General features: G+C 41.9%; 1 protein-coding gene across 10 annotated transcripts in view; it reads left to right on the top strand.

Annotated features, from left to right (window-relative positions):
• The window catches only part of mast2 (microtubule associated serine/threonine kinase 2), a 464628-nt gene that overhangs the window by 157342 nt on the left and 281717 nt on the right, over positions 1-25569 (top strand). The window lies entirely within an intron of this gene.

Genomic DNA, 25569 nt, shown 5'->3' with positions numbered 1-25569 from the left:
TTTTCTTCACGTTAGAATGTAGCTGCAAGCAGACCCAAGCCGTTGCCACGATAATATCAATTTTCTAGTCACTGATCCCATTCATAACATCGCTGAGACCACCACCATCTACCTGCACAAGTCCTCAATTCTCCACCTGTTTAGGCTTATTTGCAAAAACTTTCATCCATGCTTTTACGGCTCATAGACTTGGTTATTCTACTATTTTTATATCCTCCCATATTTCACCCTTTACACACCGGAGCACATCTGAAGCTCTGCCACTCAGATTCTAATTCATGCCAACTCCAGTTTACCCTCCACTCCTCTGTTTGTGACTGAGGTTGGCTGCTACATAAGTAACTCCTTGATTTTTAAAAAATCTCATACTGTTATTCAAATCTGTGTATAGCTTTACTCACTCTTATCTCTGTAAACATCCAGTCCTACAGGAAGCTCCTTCAAAAGACCTCTGTGACCTTTCACTTTTATCCATTCAGACATCGGATATTTTATCACTCCTTTGTTAGGCGCCAACATTTTTGTCGCCTTTGCCCTGAGCTGCTGGGTTCCCTGACTAAAATCTCTCTTGTCTCATTTTCCTTGAAGATACCCCTTAATACCCATGTCTTTGTGTAGGGTTTTGGTCATTTTTTTCTCAGCTCCTTTGTGAGTTGATGCTAAGATTTGCTTAATGAAAGTGCTTTTTGACTTTTATAACTTTGGATTTGCTATACAAATGGATGTTGATGTTAAATTCCGGAATAGAATGATGAAGAATGCACATCCAACTAGTTCCATAAGTTGTAACATTGTGGAAATTTTAGGGAGTAATAGGGAGAAAATATTTCCGCTTTCTCCATATTCAGTATCGGAAATCACACATTTAAGATAATTGAGTAAAATGCTAGTGGAGGTTTTTGTTCCTAACATAGCAAACTGTGTCTCAATGGAGGTGGAAGCAAATACAATACTAACCTCCAAAATTGTATTGGAGACATTTGCTTTCAAAATTTGCATTCTTTAGGTTTTGTTGAACAATGCGTCCAAATGTAAAAGTTGAGGAATACCTGATGGTTTTGATACTGTAATATGTGAGGATGAGTTGTGAAGTGGTTAACAGTTACCTTTAATCAAAGATAACAAAGTGTGGAGCTGGATCAACACAGCAGGCCAAGCAGCATCTCAGGAGCACAAAAGCTGACGTTTCGGTCCTAGACCCTTCTTAATCAAGCTGATTTGTGGTTAATTTTAACATCTGCACGAGCATGTTATCTGAGAACAACTAGGTTACCACTACCAAGAATCAGGTTTTGGATCTTTCTTGATGAAACTTTCTGGATTATCTGAGGTGCTCTCCAAGTCATTTTTGAAATATGAAATGTTATGGTCATTTACTTAAAAAAATGAGGGAAATCATGGCGTGTGATATAAAATATATTCGACTAATCATCTGCAGATTGGCAACATGATAATGAATGCATTCTGATGTGGTCCTGCTTGGAGGGCTGGATACAGCATACAATGCTGGGAGCATTTAATATCAGCAGTGACAGCAAATGAATTGATGCCATGGTCTCGATATTTTGGCTGTGAAGAACAATAGAAACTTTTAAAGAAAATGTTCATGATTCTTAGGGGTGTACATAAATTAAACCTTGATTTTGATACAAAATTGAAGTCTGACAAAGATGCATAGACTTGAGCTCAGATGTGGGAAGAGACATATATGGTTTAGATAAGATTCCCTACAGTGTGGAAACAGGCCCTTCGGCCCAACAAGTCCACACCGCCCCTTGGAGCATCCCACCCAGACCCATCCCCCTATAACCCACTCACCCCTGAACACTATGGGCAATTTAGCATGGCCGATCCACCTAGCATGCACATCTTTCTTTGGACTTAGGGTGGAAACTGGAGGAAACCCACACAGTCATGGTGAGAATGTGCAAACTCCGCACAGACAGTTACCCGAGGCTGGAATTGAACCCGGGTCCCTGGTGCTGTGAGGCTGCAGTGCTAACCACTGAGCCACCATGCCTCCCTGTTTACATTTAATTAATCTTGTATCAAGGGAATGGTGCACTGTCAGTTGCAGAAGAAATGTTAATCTAATGCCCTGCCTTTCCTTTCAGGTGGCCTTGATCCTGTAGTCATATATATATATAGTCCTATACATAGATCGTATAGTCATATTTTTAACAACAGCAGGGAAATTCTCCCTGATGTTCTGGCTACTACTTACATCTTAATGAACATCACCAAAAAATTATTATTCAGTGCTTATCATATTGCTGCTGCAAACAGGACCGTTCTCTAGGATAATAAAATGTGAGGCTGGATGAACACAGCAGGCCAAGCAGCATCTCGGGAGCACAAAAGCTGACGAAGGGTCTAGGCCCGAAACGTCAGCTTTTGTGCTCCTGAGATGCTGCTTGGCCTGCTGTGTTCATCCAGCCTCACATTTTATTATCTTGGAATTCTCCAGCATCTGCAGTTCCCATTATCTCCGTTCTCTAAGAAACTGATTGCAACATTTCTTGTGTGGTCACAGTGACTAGGTTTCAGAAGTATATACTACATTGGGTACAAAGTGCTTGGGGAAATCCTAAGGTGATCAAAGGCTCTCAAGAATTGAAAGTCTGACTTTATTTAATGGCAGCTTGAAAACTAAGGTGGTCAACAGTTATGATAGACTGATTAGGGAGGTAGATAGATATTGGCAGACTGAGCCTGAATGAGAGTTAATTCATGGTCCTTTCCCTGCTTTGCGATGTGCCAGATGTTTGGCAATCATAGGATCATTGGAATTAGTAACAGGAGTAGGGCACTCAACTCCTCAAAACTACTCCACCATCAATAAGGTTCTGGCTGATTTGATGGTGGCCTGAACCTCGCTGTCTTGCCGACTGTTAATAGCCTTTCATGTTTGACTAACAAAGGAGTCAGTTTGTCTCTCCTTAAAATGACCCTTTCTTCTTCACATTATGGAAAGTATGCATTGTAAACATTGGAAGGAGGAATCAAGGTAGACCATTCTGCCCCTTGAGTCCTCTCCACCCCTTAATAAGACTGTAGCTGATCTGTTTGTTTTTTGAATCGGACATTCCCACCTATGAACAATACAAATTGATTCCCTTGCCTAAAAATCTCTCTGCATGTGGCTTAAGACAACCCAATAGTAACTTGTCTTTACTACCTTCTGAAGCAGAGTTCCAAAGTTGTGCAACTCTCACAAAATGTTGTTTCTGTCTTAATAGTGCAACACTGATTTTTAAGAGTCCCCTAGTTCTACAGGAGTGGCATATTGGCTCAGTGGTAAGCACTGCAGACTCACAGCGCCAGGGACCCGGGTTCGATTCCAGCCTCAGGCAACTGTCTGTATGGAGTTTGCACGTTCTCCCCATGTCTGCATGGGTTTCCTCGGGGTGCTCCGGTTTCCTCCCACAGTCCAAAGATGTGTCGGCTAGGTGGATCGGCCATGCTAAATTGCCATAGTGTTCAGGGGTGTGTGGGTTATAGGGGGATGGGTCTGGGTAGGATGCTCTAAGGGGCGGTGTGGACTTGTTGGGCTGAAGGGCCTGTTTCCACACTGTAGGGAATCTAATCTACATTGACCCAAAAGCGAAAGCACCCTGTTTGACACTCAGCCTGTCAAGAACATTCAAGATCTGTCTTCAATCAAGTCACCCTTTAATGCTGTAAACCCCCTGAACTCACAGAAGATTCTCTTGGAAGAACTCTAGTCTTCTCACTCTCCTTTTCCTGCATCTGATATTTTAATCATTCTTCTGTTAGTGGTCTGCTTTTCACTACAAAAACAGAAATTGATGGAGGAACTCGGCAGGTCTGGCAGCATCTGTGGAAAGAAAACAGAGTTAACATTTGGAACCCAGCAATGCTTCTGTTTTTAGATGACTACATCCTAAGCTCCCAAATTCCTTAAGTCTGTCTGCCTCTCTTATCCCTTGAGATACGCTTTCAAACCCATACACTTGAGCAGGGTTTTAAACAGCTATCAGAACAGATGATTAAATGATTTGATGTTAGTTTGTTTAAAAAATGTGCTTTGTGACTTCGAAGAAGCAATGCATCTCTGTACAAATGCAAGAGATGTTAAATTCCTACATTGAATGATGAAGCAAACATATCCAGCGAGCTCCACGCATTTCAAAATTGTGGCGTTTTAATAGGGGAGAAAAGTTCCACAGAGCGACAATCCTCTCAGGAAAAATAATGCTCTTCCTCTTCACCTTGAATGAGACACCTCATAGTTATCATTTTCTCTGCTTACATAAATTCCTATGTTCTGTTGAAGAGTGGCAATTGCTTACTGTTAGATTGCCAATCCACTCCCACTTTTCTTATGCTGGAAATAAACTGTGCTTTTCTCACTGGCACTTTCAGCTCTGGCTCCTTCAGAAATGTGGAAACTACCCGAAATGCAGCACCAGCTGTCTCGAACATAAGACAAGATTAATCGGGAAAGACAAACCACGGACGGCTTTTTCTGGCAGTAGTTGCTGTATTGTGTTGAGAGTTTAAATGCAGCAAAGCTCGTGTGGACCAGGTTACTTCCAGCTTTTGTTACACACTGCAAGGGGTCTCCGATTTACAAACGTCCGACCTGCGAACGCGATCCTACACAAGGATGTGAGATGTTTCCTGTACCTATAAACGGCTACTTCACGTTGTATTGCAACTTCGGTACAAATTGACGTGTGGATGGATTCCAGAATGGAAACCGTGCAAGCTGGGGAAAGCGGGTATTACACATTTTCAACAACAGTGTCTACGGCTATTACACTTCTGCCTTTAGTGTTCACAAAGCCTTGACACTGTTCACACCCCTGACAGTGTTGACCCAGACCTGGAAGTGCCGATATTGAGTGGGATGGACAGGGTCAGAAATTATACAACACTGGGTTATAGTCCAACAGGTCTATTTGAAAAACCAAGCTTTTGGACCCTCAATTCCCCTCCAGGTGTCAGTGAGAGAGGCAGTTTCATGCACAGAATTTATAAGGAAAACATCAAAGGTTCACACCACTGATGAGGACAAACCGCAAATGCTGTGAAATCTTTAATCATTTAGAAGGCTGTAATTGATTAATATGGATATGTAAATCTCTGAATTCCTTTCAAGTCACAGCCTGAGAAAACTCATGATTTTACCAATGTGAAGAACACGTGACATTTTAGCTCAGACGATATGTTAGGTTTAAACCATAAGACATAGGAGTGGAAGTAAGGCCATTCGGCCCATCAAGCCCACTCCGCCATTTAAATCATGGCTGATGGGCATTTCAGCACCACTTCCCTGCACTCTCCCTATAGCCCTTGATTCCTTGTGAGATCAAGAATTTGTCAATCTCTGCCTTGAAGGCATCTAACGTCCCGGCCTCCACTGCACTCTGCGGCAATGAATTCCACGAGCCCACCACTCTCTGGCTGAAGAAATGTCGTCTCATTTCCGTTTTAAATTTACCCCCTCTAATTTGAGACCTTATTTGGAATCTGTGTTTTGATTTGGAGTCAGACTGGTTTTATTTCTACAATAGGAATTTATAAAATGCCATATTGACTGTCTATAAACTGAATGCTTTATGAACATAATAAAATACATCTGCAGATACAAATACACTCCAGTCTTATCTGTGTGTGTGTGTGTGTGTGTGTGCACGCGTGCGCGCGTGAGAGTGAGAGAGAGAGAGTGTGAGTGTGTGTGCTTGCCACAAGGCCATGGATAACCTCATGATACTGCATTTTTCTTGCTTCCGTGCTAAACATGTTTAGCCTGTTTGGGTCTGTGAGGGTTTCCTCCTGGTACTCTGGTTTCCTCCCACAGTCCAAAAGATGTGCAGGTTAGGTGGATTGGCCATGCTAATTACCTGTAGTTTTCAGGAATGCTTAGGGGGTTAAACGGGGATAGGTCTGGGTGGGATGCTCTGAGTGTTGGTGTGGACTTCTAGCTCCAAAGGGTCTGTTTCCACTCTGTAGGGATTCTATCATTCCCTATTGAAACAGCCATCCCCTACGGACAAGGCCTACACATACACAGGCATTGTTTGAATGAGGAGGAATGAGACGGACACCTGAGGGTGTTGAAGGACACCCTCACAGGAACAGGATAGGATGCTCAACCCATTAATCGCCAGTTCTGACATGCCACAGCAAAAAACCGTAATGACCTCCTCAGAACACAGACATGTGATGTGTCCGAAGGAGTGCCCTTCATCGTACAGTACTTCCCAGGAGCAGAGAAACTGTGCCATGTTTGTCGCAGCCTTAACACATTATTGATGACGATGAGCACCTTGTCAAGATCTTCCCACGTCTCCACTTCTTGCTTTCAAACAACTGCCAAACCTTAAACAGATAGTCGTTCAAAACAAGCTACCCAAACTTCAGGACAACATCGACCACAACCCTGTCATGGCAACCTCTGCCAGACATGTCAGGTCTTTGACATGGTCACTACCATCACATTTTCATCGACATATTTTCAAAGAATCCTTTCAGTGTGGAAACAGGCCATTTGGCCCAACAAGTCCACACTGTCCCTCCGAAGAGCACCCCATCCGGACCCAATAACCCAGCATTTCCCATGTCTAACCCACCTAACCTAAACATCCCTGAACACGACAGGCAATTTAGCATAGCAAATCTACCTAGCTTGCACATCTTGGAGACAGTAGGAACTGTGGATGCTGGAGAATCTGAGGTAACGAGGTGTAGAGCTGGGTGAACACAGCAGGCCAAGCAGCATCAAAGGAGCAGGAAAGCTGATGTTTCAGATCGAGACCCTTCTTCAGAAATGGAGGAGGGCAAGTGGATTCTGAAATAAATAGGGAGAGACAAGCAGGCAGATAGAAGATGGATAAAGGAGAAGATAGGTGGAGAGGAGACAGACAGGTCAAAGAGGTGGGTTTGGAGCCAGTAAAGGTGAGTGCAGGTGGGGAATTAGGGAGGGGATAGGTCAGTCCAGGGAGGACAGACAGGTCAAGGAGGTGGGATGATGTTAGTGGGTAGGTGATGGGGGTGGGGCTTGAGGTGGGAGGAATGGTTTCGGAGGTGGGGACAAGCTGGGCTGGTTTTGGGATGTGGCTGGGGGAGGGGAGATTTTGAAGCTTGTGAAGTCGGCATTGATACCCTTGGGCTGCAGGGTTCCCAAGTGAAATATGAGATGCTGCTCCTGCAGCTTTCGGGTGGCATCATTGTGGCAATGCAGGAGGCCCAGAATGGACATGTTGTCCAAGGAGTGGGAGGGGGAGTTGAAGTGGTTCTCAATTGGGAGGTGTTGTTTGTTGCGAACCGAGTGTAGGTGTTTGACAGAGCGGTCCCCAACCCTCCGCTTAGTTTCCCAAGTGTAGAGGAGGCCCCAATGGGAACAGCGAATGCAGTATATCATATTAACAGATGTGCAGCTGAACATAGGTTTGATGTGGAAGGTCTTCTTAGGGCCTGGGATAGGGGTGAGGGGCGTGGTTTAGGGGCAGGTGTAGCACTTGCTGTGGTTGCAGGGAAAAGTGCTGGGGGTGGCGGGGCTGGTGGCGAGGATGGAGTGGACAAGGGAGTCAGGGAGAGAGTGGTCCCTCCGGAAAGCAGATAAAGGTGGGGAGGGAAAAATGTCTTTGGTGGGGTCAGATTGCAGATGGCAGAAGTGTCTGAGGCCGATGCGTTGGATTCGGAGGTTGGTGGGGTGGTATGTGAGGACGAGGGGGATTCTGTTTTCGTTATTATTGTGGGTAGGGGATGTGAGGGATGAGTTGCAGGAAATGCGAGAGACACAGTCGAGGGTGTCTTCAGTCACTCTGGAGGAGAAATTGCATTCCTTGAAAAACGAGGACATCTGGGATGTCCGGGAGTGGAATGCCTCATCTCTGGAGCAGATGTGGCAGAAGCGAAGGAATTGGGAATAGGGAATGGCCTTTTTGCAGGAGGTGTATTCTAGGTAGCTGTGGGAGTCGGTGGACTTGAAATGGATGTCAGTTTCCAGGTGGATGCCAGAGATGGAAACAGAGAGATCCAGGAAGGAGACAGAGGTATCAGAGATGGTCCAGGTGAACATAATGTTGTGGTGGAAGGTGTTAATGAAGTGGATGAACTGTTTGAGCTCCTTGTGGGAGCTTGAGGCAGTGCCGATGCAGTTATCGGTATAACGGTGGAAGACATGGAGGATAAGGCCAGTGTAGCTTTGGAAGAGGGATTGTTCCATGTATCCTACAAAGAGGCAGGCATAGCATGGGCCCATGCCTGTACCCATGGTCACCCCCTTTGCCTGTAGGAAGTGGGAGGAATTGAAGGAGAAGTTGTTCAGGATGAGGACGAGTTCAGCTAAGTGGATAAGGGTGTCAGTGGAGGGGGTCTGTTTGGGCCTCCGGGACAAGAAGAAGCGGAGGGCCTTTAGGCCATCTGCATGGGGAATGCAAGTGTACAGGGATTGGCCGTCCATTGGGGACCAGGGAATCGGAGGTTTTGGAGGAGGTGGATGGCATGAGTGGTGTCTTGGACGTAGGTGGGGAGTTTCTGGACCAAGGGGGAGAAAATGGATTCGGGACAAAAGGAGATACATTCGATGGGGCTGGAGCAGTTGGAGACAATGGGTTGACCAGGTCAGTCAGGTTTGTGGATTTTGGGAAGGAGATAGAAATGGGCAGTGTGGATTTGGCGATTGCTGAGGTTAGAGGCTGTGGATGGGAGGTGGCCTGAAGTGGTGAGGTTGTGGATGGTTTGGGAGATGATGGTTTGGTGCTCCGGGTTGGGATCATGATCAAGGGGATGGTAGGAGGAGGTGTCAGAGAGTTGGCATCTGCGCTTGGCGATGTAGAAGTCAGTGTGCCATACTACATATGTGGCACCCTTGTCCATGGATTTTATGGTGAGGTTAGGGTTGGAGCAGAGGGAGCGGAGGGTTGCACGTTCTTTGGGTGAGAGACACATCTTTGGACTGTGGGAGGAAACTGGAGCACCCGGAGGAAACCCGGGTAGACATGGGGAGAATGTGCAAATTCCATTCAGGCAGTCGCCCAAGGCTGGAATTGAACTGGGCCCATGGTGTGTTGAGGCAGCAGTGCTAACCTCCGATCCACCATGCACCATTGGCACGGCAGATATCCATGTGAACTGGCCAGTGTTGTTTATCTCAAACGCTGCAGGCAAGGATGCTCTGGAGCATGGTATATTGGTGAAACCATGCAGACACTATGACAATGGATGAATGGACATCACGCGACAGTTGCCAGATAGGGGTGTTCCCTCCCAGTGGTGGAACACTTCAGCAGTTAGGGGCATTCGACCTCTGATCTTCGGGTAAACATCTTCCAAGGCAGACTTCAGGATGCACAACTATGCAGAGTCGCTGAGCAGAGGCTGATAGCCAAGTTTAGTACCCATGAGGACAGCTGCAGCCGGGATCTTGGACACCCCCACACACCCCCACACACCCCCACACACCCCCACACACCCCCACACACCCCCACACACCCCCACACACCCCCACACACCCACCCACACCCACCCACACCCTTACACAAACACACGAGTGAGTCTATGGAGTCAATTTGTATTTGCAGGTACATTCTCTTTTGTTCAAAAAGTATACAGTTTATAGACAGTCAGTAATACAGCATTTTATAAATTCCCACTTTGGAAATAAAACCAGCCTAATTCCAAACTAAAACACAAACAGGTTCTAAACAAGGCCTCACACCTAACATGCACTGTCTGACCTAACATGTTCCCCGTTCCTTAGTTTTAAAACCTTTAGTTTTCTCTGGACTGAGACTTGAAAGAAATTCAGGGATTTACATACATATTAATCACTTACAACCGTCTAACTGACTCCAGATTTAACAGCAATCTTCGATAATGGCAGCTTCAGATGCTGGAGAATCCGAGATAACAAAGTGTGGAGCTGGATGAACACAGCAGGCCAAGCAGCATCTTAGGAGCACAAAAGCTGATGTTTCGGGTGTAGGGCCTTCATCTGATGAAGGGTCTAGGCATGAAACGTCAGCTTTTGTGCTCCTAAGATGCTGCTTGGCCTGTTGTGTTCATCCAGCTCCACACTTTGTTATAACAGCAATCATAGGTTTCTTTGACACATCCTCATCCACGGTGTGAACCTGTCATCTTTTACTTACAAGTTCTTTGTCTGATCCTACCTCTCTCAGTAACACCTGAAGAAGGACTGAGAGTCCAAAAGGTTGGGTTTTCAAATAAATCTGTCGTGTGATTTCTAGCATTGCCCCTGTAAGTACATGTGCTTATGTGGGAACTTCCACAAGATCCAACACAGATCAGTCAACACAAGTTTGAGTAAGGGACCCCACCCCATATTGTAACATTTGGATCAATGTCTGATGCTGAGTCAAATATATTTTGAAAAATATTAACCTACCTATTTTACTCTGCTTACCTTTTGGCTCAGATTAATTCCATGGCAGTCTGTCACCCAAATATTACTGAAGAACATTGGATGATTTGGTACATCTTTTGAAAATACCAGTACTTGCCGGTCAAATTTCAATCTGTTGGATTATGAAAAGATTAATTCAGCTCATGATCATCTAGTTGTAATTGAAATGTTGCCACATGAATCAAACATAAAATTTTTAGTGTGATCGATCTGTCATATATTTATATTGCGTAGTGTTATCACAAATACATTTGTAATTGTATTTGAGACTGTTAATGTGGACATTTATCACTTAACAGATTTGATGATGCTCTGAACTATTGAAAACTGTTATCAGTGGAATAGGTAAATTGCATTAAAAATAAATAATAAAGATAGTTACAGTATTCTGTTTTCAGTCATCTTCCTAATTATTTCTCTAAATTGGAAAATTAGTATTTTAATTGTTTTATCTTCTAATTTAGTGTGACAGGTTCCTTTAGATTGTATGTTTTATGTTTTAAAGTTCAATGTCTATGAGCATTTTGTTGCAGCCGAGGCACTCAGTTGCTTTTGACCACTATTTTCTACCTTTCATAACTATCCCGTGTAGCTGAGTCAGATTGAAATTTAATTTCTGTAAACCAGAGCGATTTATCGATGCAAATCTATTTACAAGAGTCTGTGATTAATGTGTAGCATAATGGTACCAGCAAGTGATCTTGTGCTCAACCTAATTCAAAAATATGTGTTGGAGATTTGTTTAATTTTCCATTATATTTCATTATTGGATTTTGCTGCATCAACATTGGAGCCACATCGGTGTTTCATTCTTTTTCAATTAGATCCTTACTTCTTTTTGTTGAGCTGGCCCTTCATCCTGATATCATTACAAGGCAGATGATTCAAGTCTGTTCAGATGGATTACGCATCATGTGAAATAAGATTTGCAATCCACCTAGAAATAATTAATATAGATTACTGGGCTATGCAATTTGCATTTCATGTGCTAATTTACAGGTTATCTGCTGCAGAAGTATATGTTGCCTTGATAATGGATTTAAGGGTTTGTGATTGGCTCCTGAGAGATCCTTCCAGGGATCTTTTTGAAGCCCATTTCGTTGAATCTGAATCAAGGAGTTACTGAAGACTAATCATACGACACACCTCGGTATATGGTTTCTCTGATTCTGTCTTATCTAATGGTTGTACTTACCTGTGCTGCTATATCTTATGATTTGACACTTTTTAGACACGTCAATTTTGCAAAGTTTTACGCAAAATTAAATGCAGTTGACTCGACTTGCACGAGAGTGAAGTGAAAGAGAAACTGATTTATGGTGGAGATGTGCTACATATGTATTAATCTTCAGCAACTCCTAGTTTCAGTTTCAGCTAATGGACTTCAGAAAGATTCTTGGAAGGTTCTCTCAGGTGCCAATCACAAACCCCTAAATCCATTGTCAAGGCAAAATATACTTTTGATTATCATAGTTAGGACTTACTCTTGAAACAGTCTTTGAAGCAAATGATCGGTAAATTTTCACATGAATTGCGAATGCCAGAGCCAGTAATCTATAAAACAAGCATTCAGATTTATTTTTAAAGTGACAGAATTGAAAAGTAGTTGGGCTAAACTTGTTTGGCCTTGATGAAACCATGCATGCAGAACTGTGTACATGTGTTGTCACTTTATGAAAAAGAATAGAAGTTAGAGATGTTGCACAAATAATTTACGGAATGAGCCATAAAAGCAGGGTTGTGTTTATCACAGAAAAGTGAACAATTTTGGTCTTATTAGTTCACCACAGCCTTCTCTTTTTGCAAATGAGGTCTTAATATATGTTTAGGGTTTAATGAAATAGACAGTACAAATGTTACTACTGATTACTACTGAAGAGAAAAAACAAAATTTGAGGCCATCAAGCGAGGTAGTTGCCCATAAAGCCAATAGAAAATTCAAAAGTAACTATTTTATGCTGAGAAGGGAGACAATATGGAAATCTACCACAGGGAGTCAGCAGTTGACATGAATCATATTAAATGCGAGAGGGAGTGGAAATAGAGAGTAATGGCAATATAGTTAGAGGACGAAGCATGGCAGAGACTGATTAGGCCACATGGCTGTTTGTACGTAACATGCATCTAAGAATTTTGACGTGCTTCATTATTTTGCAACAAATTCAGTGAGTAATTTTCAGTGAACCGTTGTAATTTATTAACATGCTTCATTTGCCCCTGCTTTGTTTATTTCACCTCTGAGTAACTCTGCCTCCTAATCTGTGCATTGAAGAATATAATCTGCATATTTTTCTCAGCCTCTGTGTCATTTTAGCACATATTTCTTTGTTTTACAGTAGATCGCAAGGGACTGTGTGTCTGTGTCTATGTATGGCAATAATAAAAGTTTATAATACAGGAGTTGTGTGAATTACATCATCTCCTTGTAGTTTATAATATTAAAAAAGTAGGTATACTTTGGAAAATGTCCATCAGTGTGGTGTTTAAAAAAAATGAAATCAAAAGGTTTGAGTGCTTTGTTTGAGCTATCTAGTGAGTCTGCCTGACTGCTGGTTGAATTGTGTTTGCAGTGTTTCTTTACAGAAGTCCCAGAAGATGTTCTATTTGAATCATGTAACATGGGGGTTCTTTTGAAATACGAGAATGTTTTGTTCTGTGTCCGAACTTTCCTATTTTTCTGTTTCTCTCTTTGAAAATTACATGCACTCATTTACTTGACGTTTATTTTGATTGGTCAGAACAGTGGAGACTGCATATTCGCTTGTAATTTGTGACTTGTTGGTATTTTCCCAAAAGATGGCCTCTGAATAAACTGCTGTCTTATCAACTTTTTGGGATGTTGGTTTGACAGCAGAATTGGGGTGGTTTAAGGGCACTGTTACTAAAACAGATTTAAGAAGATAATGGATTGAGTCATTCCGAAATATATAATATTAAAGGCGTCTCGATCTTTTTGGATCTTGAACCTAATCTAGTTGTCCATCCATTAGACCTATGATCAGTATACCACTTTGTAAATTACACCATTCCTATCAACAGATTTCTTGGTAAATATATGCAATTAAAATATCAGAGGCAATTTTTTAAACTTGCTAATTACATCACTTGTGATGGACGGTATGACTAAACTGAGCGTCTGATGTTTTTGGTGATAGACTTGAATGATTTGTGGATTGACCTCATTTTTATTTGATTAATCAGCTTCAGGTACTGAAACATGGCACATGTGCTATTTGCTGAACTGCAGGTATTGTGTTTAAGTAGTAGAAACAGTTGAATGATTGCAATTACAAAGACTTTCAAAATGTGGGACCAGAAAGAGCAATTCTGGTAATGAAATTAATGTTGTATTATTTTTAGCTGCTAATTTTCATTTTGAGTTAAAATTTGCTCAAGCTGAAAGATGATTGGGAACTGCAGTTTTTGGCCTGTTACCATCTTGATCTCTTTGGCAGAAACCCTGAATTTCATCCTCATTGTGTCTATCAGTGTCTGCTTTTTTTTAAATCATGTCCTGAAAGTCTGATTAATCCTTGTTTGCCGTTTAAATGTTGCTGTATCTGGGACTTGTTCTCACAATGCAACTCATTCTTTCTTGCGCACTTTGACAAATCAGCTGCAGGCAGCCTATCTTCAAAAGAGTCTACCCTCCTGATCCTTGCAGTTTAATTCCATACTGGCAGTCTTTGTCATCCATCCAAAGATGCTGCCTCTTGAGCAGGTCTGTCCTATTTGAGTCCCTTTAATTTGTGTCTCAACCCTGAAATTGCCTTTACCAAAGCCAGAGAAAGTATTCCTCCATAAATGAGACTATTATCTATTATTGTTCCTTGTCCTTCTAGATTTCCCTGAAGCCTCCAGTATAATGGACCATCCTGTAATCTCCAACAATTGTTATTTACCCTGTTTGTTTAGTTTAACTGTGGGCAGTGCAATTACAATGGCTGGATTAATTACTTCTCTTCTGAATCTTGCATAGTCTCCTAGGGAGTTCCAAAAGCATTTATCCTGGCGGTTTTGTTCCTCGTCTACACATTACACTTGGTAACATCATTAGTCAATTTTCATGTGTTTGCTGATTACATTCAGCTCTGCCTCTTCACAACCCCTTTTAACCCCAGCATAACTTTGTAAAGTTAAACTTTGAGAAGACTTAAATTAGATGGCTTCAATTCCCATTACAGCTCCCTTCTGCTTGAATTCCATCTCGGCCTCCCTCGTGCAATCTGCTGTGTCTGGTTTGTTATGCAGATTTCTGACATCTGGTACTAGAAGAGTGGAAATTTCCTCAAACTATTAGTAAGACCAAAATAGTTGCTTTCGATTGCTGTCTCAAATGCAATTCTGTTAGCCTTGTATTTCATGCTCTCTTTTTGTTCTCAATGTTGCTGTTCTTATCCCTCAGTACTCCACTATAATGTGTATGAATTTCCCCCAAACCTATCTTTCATTTTACTGTCCTCCAGCCAACCATAATCCATGATACCTTAATCTCAACCCGATGCCCTTAGCCTTCCCTTGTCAGCCTCCCCTCTCTTCTCTTGCTGTATCTCACACCTATTTGCAAACTTCTGCCCTCTTCCCATTCCCATCTTTTTCTTCATCCTTGCTGTCACCTTAACCTCAGGTTTTCACCTTTGAAAGTTTGCTTTCAGGCAGGATCAAATCTTTTTTCGCAAAATAAAAAATGAATATAACATTTATGTCTTGCATCCATTGTATTTATTTGCTTTGTCATTTCACTTCAAGGTCCTGTACTATTTGCCAGAGCTTCCACTTCCTCCTTTGTGATCACACTACCTTTGGAGTAAGATATGTGACTCGCGTGATCCAGCTCAATGGGCAATTTGTTGCTATTCTGAATGGTTGGTAGCAGTCCCTTCCCAGTCTCCTGGGATTAATGCTGCCACACTTGAGGGAGAGTTTCACAATCTCTTTAAAACATTTTCTTTGTTCTTCCCTGAAATGTTTGCTACTTGGGGAAGATGGTAGTGCACTGGTAACATCACTAGAGTAATACTGTGGGGTCATGAGTTTTAATTTCACTACAGCTGTTGGTAGAATTTAAATTCAATTAAAAATTCTGGAATTGAAAACTAATCTCATTAATAGTGATTTTGAAACTTGTGAAATTGTTGTAGGAAAAAAGTCTGATTCACTGATGTTCTTTAGGGCAGGAAATCTGCTGTCCCACAGAAGAGTCGTACCTGACTTGAAAAGTTATCTGTTACTCCCTCACAGATGCTGCCAGTCCCACTGAGCTTCTCCAACATTCTCTGTCTTTGTCCTTGGTTGCTCTGCCCTACGTGTGACTTTTAGATCAACAGCAATGTGATTGACTCTTAATTGCCTTCTGAGATGAAAAATTTTTTTTTCAATTGAGAGCCAAAAAGTACAGGAACTCGTGGATGGAGATGGTTTTTAGCTATCTGTGCACACCATTCAGTCTTTCAGTTGATTTTGCAGGACTTTTGCCTGAGTATTTGTAGAGCTAGCTTTGAGATCGACCCTACCATTTGATTTTATTTTTCCGACATTCATCTTAAGTAATGCTTTGGACCAATCAAAGTTCTTAGATCAATTATCTTATCTTTGATAATTTTGACCCCAATTTGTTGCTCCCTAGTCCTAAAATTAGTGTACCAGATGGAAATCTTTTTATGCCCATGTTACCAACTATAATTCTGAATTTCTTCAGTAAGTTTAACCTATGCTTTATTTAGCTAATATTTTTGTTCTTGGTCCTTTTATTCCAGTTTTAGTTAGAAAAATTCCACACCTTAAGATTTTACCAATTCTTAAAAATATTTAACTATTTGCTTTCTACTAAGAATAGGTTTAATTTGATTAACTTCTTTGCAACTGGGTTAATTCAAAACCTGAAAGCTTTGCCACCTCTTTTTATCCACTTGAACAATTTGTTTTAGGTTTAACTTCGTCTTTTTCTTCCCCCTAAAATTTGCTGTTGTACGTTTGGGAATCTAAATGATGATTTTGTGGTATTGTGAGTGCCAGCTGGTCTTTTTGCTGTTCATTATAAGGTTGAATGAATGTTCGGTAGATAACTTTAATTGACTGAAACAAAAGGATATGTGTCACTTTCAAGGCAGATGCCGTAAGGGAAAAATTCTTCATGATCTGAAACCTTACATCGTTTAAAAATTGCTGCTGAACACAGATTAGTCTCTATCGTCGTTCAGGAAAAGTAACTGCAAAATAGCACTTCAGGGCAGGACAACTGTGAGCGTAATTACACGTTCAGAACGAAAGATGCATTTCTTTGCACTGCAGGTAAACTGAAGACAAAAATGGTTCTTGTCTTTTCCTTGGTCCTTTGTTATCAAAATGTTGTTAATTTGCATGAAAGCTCCTTCTGGTAAAGTAGAAAACAATAACATTCTACTTGTAAATTAAGTCTAGTGTTCTAAGAATGAGTTACTCATCAATTTGAATAATGCAACATAAATAAGAGCAAATTGTGAAGTTTAATGTCAAAACAAGTTTCGGTACAAGATAATGTAAATTAGTCAGTTATAGTGCAGGCAAAGTGGATTAATAGATGGAAAACTAAAATATAAAACAATTTAGCCAGACTTCAGTTCAGTTAGAAGTTTTTCCTGTGCTTTTCAATGGACATAATGAATGAAAGTTTTGGAAGAAAGTATTTAATATAATTTGCAGTTTACACGCCGATCATTTTCAAAATGACTGTTTATTTTGATCCATTAGTACTGCATATTAATCAGTATGAACTGTTTTGAAGGTTGATTTGTATAAATAGATCTGTCTCTGTTTGCAGTATCAAAATGATACTTTTACATCATTTGCAGTATTTTATGCTTTGTGATTTAAGATGTCTATTTGAATGATGCAAAGTTTTTCATTTCCATTACCTGGAAGTCTAGTCTTGTGTTTGTGACTCTGAATTTCTTTATTGGTCTTTAAAATTTACCTTTTTCAAATTTGAACCTGCTTCCTTGTTGTTTTCTTGAAATTTTTTTCAACGTAACAATCTGGATTATAAAATAAAAGATGTTCTTGAGAACCTCAACCAGTCTAACCAATAGCTCTATGAAGGAGGATGAGAGGTGGAAAATATCAAAGCAATAAATATGGTACCCATTCTGTTGTGCCAGAGCTGTTGCATTTCTCAGTGATTGGATAAAACATGAAATTTTATTTCTCAGGATAGAATTATATAGAAAGTTGCCTGCGTTGAAGGCAGTTGATTGATTTTTTTTTCATATTTTAGTGTAGGTTTTTTTAATGCCCAGACAGCCCCTAAATATAATTTAAATGAAGATCATCTGACAAAGAATCAACATCTCATTCGAATCTCACCATTTATTATTTGGTGCTGTTATGCGCTGGAACAAACTCATCAAAATTGGCATCTGCCTGTTGCCTAAACAGTGGGAATCTCTCTGCAATAATTACATTATTTTTCAGTATTTCTTGTATAAGTATGAATAAGTATTTTTAGATGGTTGGATTAGAATCCTGAGTATTTCAATTGAATTAAATAGCCAGGCTTTGTTACGTCTTGTTTCTTCCATCAATATTGACAGCTTCATCAAAGTGGTGGTATGGACTTAATATCACAGTGTCTGTGCAAGTTCATTGCAAATTTCAGCACATAAGGAGCAAGTTATAGGTGACATCTGTTGATATGCAATCTGATAGCTGCAAATTGGCCTGTAGTTTGTTATTTCTCTCTAAAGCCGATAAATGTGCTTGTAAGTCAAAACTATGTAATCTTTCACGTCATTTTGAGCAATGTAGGATTGACATTGAACACTGGAAACTTGCAACACTCAAAGAACTAAAGCCAGCAGAGTAGGTACAGTGATGGGAGGAGGGGGTATATTGTTTAACTTGCACCTTTTTGTTTTTGTGGTAAGGAAGTTGATTTTTAGCTTCACAAGAGATCACAATAGTTAGGAGCAAGAGTAGGCCACATGGAACATCAAGCCTGCTTTACCATTCACTATGATCGTAATTTATCCTGGACTTCAACTTCACCTTAACTTCCCTGCTGCTCCCCATATCTATTGATTTCCCCAAGATACCACAAGTCTGTCTCTTCCAGCCTTAATTATAATCAATAATGGAGTATTCACAACCTTCACGGTGTAGAAAATTTCCAAAATTCGCCACCCTAGACCATAAGGCATAGGAACAGAAGTAGGCATTCGGCCCATTGAGTCTGCTCTGCCATTTGATAGGATCGTGGTTGCTCTGTTAATCCTTACCTTCACTTTCCTGTCTTTTCCAAATAAGTCTCAATTCCGTTACTGATTAAACATCTGCGAATCTCAGTGTTGCAAAGACCTAATGACCGAGCCTTGACAACCCTTTACAAATCTTCTCAAAACTCGCTAACCCTTGACAGTAATGAATTCAGCAGATTCACTGTGCTCTGTAAGAAAAAAAATCTCGTCATCTGTTTTATACGGGTGGCCCCTTACTCTGAGATCTGCCCTCTGGTTCTAGAGTCTCCCCTGAGGGGAAATAACTTGCCACATCAACTGCGTCAAATTCCTAAATAATCTTGTAGTTTCGATAATGTATCCTTTCATTTTTCTAAACTCTAATGAGTCCATTCGACCTCTCTTCTTCAGAAAATACCCACGTACCTGGATTCAACCTGGTAAACCTTGTCTGTACTGCCTCCACTTGCAATATATCTTTCCTTAAGAGGGACCCAAAGCTGTTCTCTGTGTTTTGTGATAACAAGCTGTAGAGCTGGATGAACACAACAGGCCAAGCAACATCAGAGGAGCAGGAAAGCTGACGTTTCTGGTCTGGACCCTTCTTCAGAAAGGGGGGAGGGGAAGGGGATTCTGAAATAAATAGGGAGAGAGGGGGAGGCGGATGGAAGATGGATAGAGGATCAGATAGGTGGAGAGGAGACAAGTTAAGTTAAAGAAGCGGGGATGGAGATAGTCGAGGTGAGTGTACGTGGCAAGTTAGGGTGGAGGTTGGTCAGTCAAGGGAAGATGGACAGGCCAAGGAGGCAGGAATAAGGCTGGTAGGTGGGATGTGGTGGTGGGGGTTGAGGTGGGAGGAGTGGATAGGTGGGAAAAAGGACAGGCAGGTTAGGGAGGTGGGGATGAGCTGGGCTGGTTTTGGGATGCGGTCGGGAGTGGGGAGATTTTGAAGCTTGTGAAGTCCACATTGATACCATTGGGCTGTAGGGTTCCCAAGCGAAATATGAGGTGCTGTTCCTGCACCCTTCGGGTGGCATCATTGTGGCACTAGGGGAGGCCCAGAATGGACATGTTGCCCAAGGAGTGGGAGGGGTAGTTGAAGTGGTTCGTGACTGGGAGGTGTTGTCGTTTGTCACGAACCGAGCGTAGGTGATCCACAACGTGGCCCCCAACCCTTCACTTGGTTTCCCCGATGTAGAGGAGGCCACATTGGGAACAGTGGAGGCTTGGGGACTGCTTTGTAGAACAGTGCATGTGAAAAAATGCCAATAGTGCATTTGCGTTTCTTAAAACGCATTGAACTCACATAATTAGTTTTTTGTGATAATGTACAAGAACTCCCAAATCAGACTCTTGCAGCTTTCAGCAGTCTCTATCCATTTCAATAATAGCATCTCTCTCTGTTCAACATATATATCACCTCACATTTTCCCACATTATATTCCACCTGCAGGGTTTTTACCTGTGATTTAACCTGTCCATATCCCATTGCAGACACATGTTGTCATCCTTACAATTTGCCATGACACCCATTTTTGTGTCATTCACGCCCTGGTAGATACATTCACTTCTACAATCCAAGGCACTCATATAGATTGTAAACAATTGTGGTACCAGAACTGATCCCTGTGGCACTCCATTAGTGACAGTGGCCACCCTGAAAATGTTTGCCTTTCCACACACTGTCATCTATTAGTTAATCAGTTCTTTATCCATGTGAATATACTACCTCCAAAATCGTGGGCTTTTTTTTCATAGAATCCCTATGGTGTGGAAACAGGCCCTTCGGCCCAGCAAGTTCACATCGACCTGGGAGCATCCCACCCTGACTCATCCCTCTATAACCTACCTAATTTACACATCCCTGAACACTATGGACAAGTTAGCATGGCCAATTCACCTAGCCTGCACATCTTTGGACTGTGGGAGGAAACTGGACTACCCGGAGGAAACCCACTGAGACATGGGGAGAATGTGCAGACTCCACACAGACAGTCACCCAAGGGTGGAATTGAACCCAGGTCCCTGGCATAGTGAGGCAGCAGCACTAACCGCTGAGCCACTGTACTGCCCATATTCATGTTGTCACCTTACATGCAGTAACTTATAACACGTATTTTGGAAATTCAGACATATGATATAAAGTTTTTAAGAATATTTGTAGCTTGGTCGTGGATGAGGCTGTAGATTTTCTCACTGAGCCGGTGTGTTTGACTGCAAATGTTTAGTCACCCTGCTTGGCTTCACCGGAGGCACACTGACTATGTAACCATGCAGGGTGAGAAAACATTTGCAGTCAAGCACACTGGCTTGGCGAGCAAGTGTACAACCTCAAACATAAGACACAAGAGCAGAAATTCGGCCATTCGGCCCATCATGTTTCTCCACCGTTCAGTTATGGCTGATAAGTTCCTCAACCCCGTTTTCCTACTTTCTCCCCATAACCTTCAGATCCTTCATATTGACTGTAACATTTTCCTAATACAGATATTCGGCTAACTGGCCTATTGTTAGCTGTTTTATGTCTGCTTTGCATTTTGAATAAGGATGTTATATTAGAAATTTTAAAATCCTTTGGATTTCTCCGGAATCTAAGGATTCTTGGAAGATTACTCCCTGTGTCTTCACTCTTTCTGTGGCTACTTCTTTCAATATCCTAGGACCCAACTCAAGTTAACACATTAAACATCAAAATTTTTGATGTTTTTTATTCACTCGTAGGGTGTGGCCATTGCTGGCTGACCATCCTTTATTGCCCATCCCTTTGAGAAGGTGGTGGTGAGCAGCCGCCTTGAACTGCTTCAGTCCATGTGCTGGAGCTAGACCCATGATGCCATTAGGAAGGGAATTCCAGGATTTTGATCCACTGACAAGTTAGGGGATATATTTTAAAGTCAGGATGATGAGTGGTTTGGAAAGGGGCTTGCATTGCCATGCATCTACTGCCCTTTGTCCTTCTAGATGGAAGTGCTTATGGGTCTGAAAGGTGGTATCAAAGGACCTTTGGTGAATTTCTGCCGTGCATCTTACAGATGGTACACACTGTTGCAACTGAGTGTTGGTGCTGGAGGGAGTAGATGTTAGTGGATGTGGTGCCAGTCAAGTGTGTTGCTTTTTCTTGGAAGGTATAGAACTTCTTGTAGCTGCACTAACCCTGGCAAGTGGGGAATAACCCATCACATTCCTGACTTGTGCCTTGTTGATGGTGGACATTCTTGACAAGTCAGGAGGTAAATGATTCGCTACAGTATTGCGAGTGTCTGACCTGCTGTTGTAATCGCTGTATTTTTATGGTGCATCCAGTTGAGTTTCTGGTTAATGGTAATTCCTAGGATGTTGATCGTGGAGGATTCAATGATGGACAATGCCATTGAATGTCATTAATGATTAGATGATTATTGCCTGGCATTTGTGTGGCGCAAATGGTACACGCCACATGTCAGCCCAAGCTGGATACTGTCCTTGGACAATGGGAAAGGAAAGGTTGAGGTTCAAGATTTCTCTTGTCTTTGATTGCAGAGCAGTTGTGTAGTAGAAAACTGGATCTAGCATGTTGTTTAGAGGAAACAATTTCTTTGAAATCCTGAAAGTGAGGCACAGAGGATATGTTTGGTAGCATTGAGTGGTTTTGAATCATCCTCCATTAGTTGGGAGGTCAAGACAAGGGAAAACTTATTATGGTTCAGGGAATGGAGTGAACGGGCTGAAGGTGGAAGTGTGAACAGTGGGTGCAGATAGTGAGGATGGCTTCATCAGAACCACTGGTTATGAGCCTTTTACGGAATAGTGGTTGCGATGTAGACTTCTTATTAATGTAATAGGTAGTGTGATGGTGTTGTGCTACTGTCATAAGACTAGTAATCTGGACAGCAAGGCGTGTGGTCTGGGAATATGACAGACGGTAAAAATTTAATTCAACAAAATCTAGAATTAAAAGCTGGTCTAATAACAACAACGTAATCACTGTCTTTTGTCGTTTAACCCTGTTTTTGCTGATGTCTTTTGGGGAAGGAAATCAGCCATTTCTATTTGTTTTGTGACTCCAGGCCCACAGCCATGTGATTGATTCTTCACTACCTGAATGGCCTCGCAAATCACTGTTCAAGGGACAATTAGGAATGAGCAAGAAATGCAGGTCTTGCCGTTAAAGAAAATGAGAAATAGCCGGTGTAGGATGTTTTTGGCTGTGCCACCCCCACATTTTCCAAATTCGGTAGCAAAATGACAATTAAACAGCAGCATTCTTTCCCAAGCTTACTTGCCCAGCATTGATGCACATATTAATCCTAACCAGCTCTGCTTGGCGAGATCTGTAGTGTGTATGTTTGACACCAGACCCGAAGGAACATCTCCATTTAAGCCTCGGTTGCAGCAGGAGTCTCTTGGGAGGACAGTGGGTCAAGGATGTCTTCGGACCATCCTTGGGGCTCTTAGGGAGCCGTGTAGGTTACCCTGCCTCTGAGTCAGGAAGACTGGGGACAGGTTCCACCAGCTCCAAAAGTATGTAAAAACGTTTCTGACCGGGTTGATTTGAAATACTTACATCGTACACTGAGTGTTTCAAAGCATCCCTGAAAAGGTTGAATGCCCCTGCTTAACTCACCGGAAAACTTGACCAGTGACCGACCAAAATGGAGAAAGTTCATCTGTGAAGGCATTGAACATGTTGAAAGTCTTCATTGGGAACATGCAAAAGCATGTAACAGTGTTCAGAACTGGGCATTTGTGATGTATATGGCTACCAGGGGCTTGCAAGACTGGGCAGTGTTTAGGAGGCTGTTCATTTTCTCCAGTACTTTCAGTACTGGAGAAAATGAACAGCCTCCTAAAGTACTGGAGAAAATGAACAGCCTCCTAAAAAAAAATCCCCATTAAGCATCATTTGCTGCCCAAATGGCAGAGCTTCCAGATTGTGAATCGGACTTGTCAGTCATATCAGAACTCTTCAAATCAAAATTTTAGCAAGTTGCTCTTCATCCAAAGGGAAAATCAAACAAAAGGAGTTGATGATCTCGTGGCGTTATCACTGGACTGTTAATCTAGAGACTCAGTTAATGTTCCGGGGACCCGGATTTGAATCCTGCCATGACAGATGATGGAATTTAATTTCAATAAATATCAGGAATTAAGAGTCTAATTATGACCTTGAATCCGTTGTCGACTGTCAGAAAAGCTCACCTGGTTCACTTTTGTCCTTTAGGGAAAGAAACTGTTGTCCTGACCAGGTCTGGCCTCCAGACCTATGATAATGCAATTGATTCTTAACTGCCCAGTTACAATTGGGGAAGTAATTGCTGGCCTTGTGATGTCCTTATTCTGTAAGTAATTTTTTTAAAAAAAGGCATGTTTGTGCCCCATGGCTCTTAAAATGCTTTCGACTTCCATTCTCCAGGCCACATGAGCCTGTTTTGTTACCTGACTTTGCACACTTCCATCCTCCTGTTATTTTGCTGTACCAATTTATGTGTACTCTGGACACTCATCTTTTGTTTCTTTACTTGTCTGATTGCTTTTCCTTAAGCATTCTGTCTTTTCCTGACTTTGTACTCACTCAAAAGTTACGTGTATCCAGCATCTGATGAAAGGCAGTTGACCTAAACTGCTAATTCATTTTATGTTCCCACAAATCCGAGCTGACCTGGGTGATTCCAACAGTTTCTGTACTCCTTCCAGATATCCAGCGCCTCAGAGTCCTCATCCTCTCCTTATGTGACAAGTCCTTCAACCTGAGATCATTCATGTTAACCATCTCAGCTCTCCTTCCAACGCTATCCCATTCTTCCTTCCATACAAGGTGCAAAACTGCTCATCATGTTCTGAATGCTGTCTGACCAGAGCGTTATATAACCTCAGCAGTACATCCCTGCTCATAGTCATAAAGTCATAGAGCTGTACAGTGTGGAAACAGACCCTTTGGTCCAACTCATCTATGCCAGTCAGATATCCTAAGTTAATCTAGTCCCATTTGCCAATATTTGGCCCATATCCCTCTAAACCCTTCCTATTCATATACCCATCCAGAGGCACTTTAAATATTGTAATTGTACCAGCCTCCACCACTTCCTCTGATAGCTCATTCCAGACAAGCACCAGTCTTTGTGTGAAAAATATGCCTTTTAGGTCTCTTTTAAATATTTTCAATCTCGCCTTAAACCAATGCCCTTTAGTTTTGGACTCTCCCACCCCAGGGAAAAGACATTATCTATTCAGCCCATCGTGCCTCTCATCATTTCATAAACTTCTACAAGATCACCCCTCAGCCTCTGACGCTCCAGGAAAGATAGGCAAGCCTATTCAGCTTCTCCCTATAGTTCCAACATATGCAACATCCTTGAAATCTTTTCTGAACCTTTTAAAGTTTCACGACATCCTTCCTCTAGCAGAGAACCCAGAATTACACACAATATTCCAAAAGTGGCTGAACCAATGTCCTGTACAACCGCAACATTACCTCCCAACTCCTATGCACTGAACAAAAAAGGCAAGCATACCACACACCACCTTCTCTATCTTGTCTACCTGTAACTCCACTTTCAAGGAACCATGAACCTGCACTCAGGTTTCTCTGTTCAGCAACACTTCCCATTATCTTACTATGAAGTGTATAAGTCCTGCCCTGATTTGTGTTTCCAAAATTCAGCACCTCTCATTTATCTTAATTAAACTCCATCTGCCCCTCATTGGCCCATTAGCCCATCAGATCAAGATTCCATTTTATTCTGAGATAACCTTTTTTGCTGTCCACTACACTTCCAAATCTGGTGTCATCTCAAACTTACTAACCATTACTCCTATGCTCAGATCCAAATCATTTATATAAATGACCAAAAGCAGTGGACCCAGCACTGATCGTTGTGGCACACCGCTGGTCACAGGCCTCCAATCTGAAAAGCATCTGCCCATCACCGCTCTCTGTCTTACACCATCGAGCCAGTTCTGTATCAAAATGGCTAATTCTCC

The sequence above is a fragment of the Stegostoma tigrinum genome, chromosome 8 (assembly GCF_030684315.1).
Source record: "Stegostoma tigrinum isolate sSteTig4 chromosome 8, sSteTig4.hap1, whole genome shotgun sequence".
NCBI classification, from domain to species: domain Eukaryota; kingdom Metazoa; phylum Chordata; class Chondrichthyes; order Orectolobiformes; family Stegostomatidae; genus Stegostoma; species Stegostoma tigrinum.
Note: the sequence above shows the minus strand (reverse complement) of the source record. Positions and strands in the feature narration are given on the sequence as shown.